The sequence below is a fragment of the Triplophysa rosa genome, linkage group LG8 (genome assembly GCF_024868665.1).
Source record: "Triplophysa rosa linkage group LG8, Trosa_1v2, whole genome shotgun sequence".
Classification (NCBI taxonomy): Eukaryota; Metazoa; Chordata; class Actinopteri; order Cypriniformes; family Nemacheilidae; genus Triplophysa; species Triplophysa rosa.
In genome coordinates this window covers 2,260,822-2,264,517 of record NC_079897.1, presented here as the reverse complement: position 1 = coordinate 2,264,517, position 3,696 = coordinate 2,260,822, and the positions used below count along the sequence as shown (strand labels likewise).

General features: G+C 39.2%; 1 protein-coding gene across 4 annotated transcripts in view; it reads right to left on the bottom strand.

Annotated features, from left to right (window-relative positions):
* The window catches only part of LOC130557753 (raftlin-like), an 80,450-nt gene that overhangs the window by 69,079 nt on the left and 7,675 nt on the right, over positions 1-3,696 (bottom strand). The gene's annotated exons all lie outside the window — the stretch shown is intronic.

Here is a 3,696-nt window from a genome sequence, read left to right as displayed (position 1 = left end):
CTAGGATGAGAGACGCGTGATCAGAAGAGGAGCACAACACTGCACAAACATCAGATTTCATTCGTGTGTTGATGTATTTCTTGTATTTACTCATCTTGCCCGTGTGCAGCATACACCAGCGCCACAGAGGTCTAATATACCTTTCTTTTAAAGTGCGTAATTCTATCAGTTATTTATGTTCATGAGAGATGCTCATAAGCCCTTGCATGCTTCATCTTTGCATTATAGTCACATAGACTGATTCAGAAACAGTTTTTATAGAAAGCACTAAAGTCTGTTTCATAATGTCAGGAGCCCTTCACATAATTGAAAGTGTAATGTTCATACTAAAATATAGTGAAATATTGGCGTCTAATATAATCCCACAATGCAATGAACTTGAATTGTTAAGTGACACAAATGAGCCAAAGTAAAATGAGCCAATTTTGTTTACATCCTTACATGAAAAATACTTCACTAGGCGTATACTACAGTATTTACTATAGTAACCTGTAGTAAATTGTATACTGTAGTAAACTTGAATGTTTACTGTAGCATCTATGAATTTTACTACAGTTTACTAGACGGTTCGATCGGACGCACACGCCTAAATATGTATAACTATTTATTTTATATTTATATGAATGTCAATTTTTGACATGAATATTTTATCGTATAATAATTGTATTAACAATTATTGATTCTTTGGGTCTACTGGAAGTTGAGTTTGTGCCACATAACGTTTGTTTATGATGTTGCCGCTAAAGCCGTCTATAGTAAATACTAAATGATACATTATTTTTTCATGCAGGTCTAGAATCATAATTCAATTTGAATTTAAAATGCAAAACAAAGGCGTATTTAAAATATTTATTTGTTTGCATACTGTGTTCTGTTTCACATTTCGCTTACTATTTGCTCTTATTTTATATTTCATTTAAAATAAACCCTCTCCTTTGCTCTCTCTCTCTCTCTCTCTCTCTCTCGTTGTGTGTATGTCTGTAACAAAATGCTAAAAACTTTTGTAAGTCGCCTTAGATGAAAGCATCTGCTAAATGACCTCCAGAATGCTGAATGTTTTATGTAGGCCTACTGTTGTGCAATATGATTCATGTGGAATTCAAGCTAACACATATGAACTTAGTCACAAAAGAAATGTTTTGAATCCACGCGTTCTACGTTTATTATGGGTATCTTTCTTTTTTTCCTCGTGTGCATCTGAAGACAATACTCTGGACACAACAAATGCTGTTATAAACTCCCTCTCATTCACGCACTTCATCATTCCTCGGTTGTTTGGCAGAAAGTAGAAAAAGACCCAATTAAGAGCGCAGTAGATTACTTCTGCTCCGAAATAAATAAATAAAAGACATAAATGGGCTTCATCTCATCATGAGAAGCCAATGTTTCAACTGGCAGGCAGAGAATGAACACGTTCAGCCGCGGCCGCTCTTTCAATCAGCCCCCTTCTCTAAATCCACAGCGACAGGCGGCGACGCTCGCGTGCTGATCAGAAGGGAGCAGGTAAGATCTCATTGTGTCCGGCTGATGAAGAATACTCTCTATTATGTTCCCGTCTAATTACAGCGGTCAGGCATGTGGCGGCCGAATAATGTGAAAGGCGGCCGAGGGTTCTAGAGAATACACAGTTAATGAGGTGAGCCACTCGAATGAAAAGGTGAAGATCAATCAGGCAAAATCAAGGAGCAGATTGTTCATTAGGAGTCGGGATAATACACAGCGTGCCGGCGATTCCAGACTTTAATTAGTGCCGGGACGAGAGGCCACGCAGATTTATGAACGCTGTCATACGAAACCCTGTTCCCTGTGACACGGACATAAATGGTTGGGTTTGGATATCCATGGCTGTATCCAATCCAATCCAATTGGGAACGTGGCATCTCAGATCACAATCATGTCCCAGGAATTGGATTTTTCCCACTTGCTCAACTGAATGAAATGATGTGAGGATGTAGGAGCCCGTGTGAATCCCGTCTTGGGCCTTTCAGTCAACGAAATAAATGGGTGGGACTTTTTGTCTAGTAGGATCTGATTGAAGTGTGAAAAGTGGGTGTTGAGTTCATATTGAGATTGACTTTTGATTGCAGATCTGCCAAATCTGAGCTCAGATTGTCACATTGTTGAGATCTCTTCTGAAACTGTAATGACAGAGACATTCGTGAGATTTCTGGGAAATATCGTTGGAGACTTAAGCAAAAGTTTCAAATGAATCTCATTGATGTCAGTTACTGATATATTAAAGAGATCTCATCTGCAATTTTTCTTTCTTATTGCCATTTTTAATTGGACGTTGACTTGAAAGGCACATTATAATGGATGTAATCAAACATGACATTTTATCTCCACACTGAATGCTTGATTTATATTTAGCCTTTAAAAGCCCTGTTGAAAGCTCCGGTAAACAGTCATTCATCCTAAACTGCAGGACAGCTAGATTTAATAAAGTCCAAAACCTTCACAATCATTCAGACAACAGACTGCCCCTGAAATATGCGTCTTTGATGTTACAAGCGTCTTTTTCAGACACGGCTCCGTGTTTTGAGCTCAGACGCGGCCTCTCGAGAGACAACAGGCTAAGCTTGCGCTACATCCGCCGGGGGGTTTCTGGGGGATGTTCGCTCGCGAGGAAAACAAAGTTGGTTGGAGGGACTGATATTTGCATAGCTGATAGAGATGGAGGGGAGGGGGGCAGAGGGGTATTTTTAGAGTCGATGGAGGAAGTGGGAGATGTTTATGATTTCGGAGCGAATACTCCCACCGCGAGGTTCTGCTTCACGCTAGAAGCTTTTGGCAGAACTGTCTCCCCAGTCAACCTGGCAACAGCTCCCTGTGCACTGTAGTGAATGACAGCCAAAGAGTTCGATTCCAGTGTACGCTTTTACACACTCTAGTCCAAAATAAAGAAAAAATGTCCTCAGGGGCTAACGGTTCTCCTCTGAATTTGTCAGAAAGTCAGAAGTCTCTGAGCTTTTGTGCCACAGGAAATGTTTGTAGGGATGATGTTCACAGCAATGACCCGTTGCGGGTAGAGATGAGCCGACGGACGTGATGTTGACACATTTGCCACAGCTCAGAGGGGTTAATTCAACAGTCTGAGAGGAAAGGACAAAACTTCAAGTTTACACCATAAAATGCAATAACACTTAAAAATGGGGAAACCAATTGCCTTAACATTTCTAAGCAAAGTTATGGAATAATTTTTAGTTTTTTTAATTTTTGTAAACTTGCTCATCAGGTGAAATGAAGTGCTGCTGCATTACTTAAAGGGATAGTTCACCCAAAAATGAAAATTCTGTCATCATTTACTCATCCTCGAGTTGTTCCAAACCTGTGTCAATTTCTTTGTTCTGATGAACACAGAGAAAGATATTTGGAAGAATGCTTGTAACCAAACAGTTCTTGGCCACCATTGACTGCCATAGTAGGAAAATGTACAATGGTAGTCAAAAGTGTCCCAGAACTGCTTTTACATTCTTCAAAATATCAAAATATGGTTTGGTTATAAGCATTCTTCCAAATATCTTTCATTGTGTTCATCAGAGCAAAGGAATTTATACAGGTTTGGAACAACTGGAGTGAGTAAATGATGACAGAATTTTCATTTTTGGGTGAACTGTTTAACTCCTTAATAAGTTGACTTTATTCAAAGCATCGAGTGAAATTTATATAGAGTTTAGTTTTGTCTCCCAAAAACTT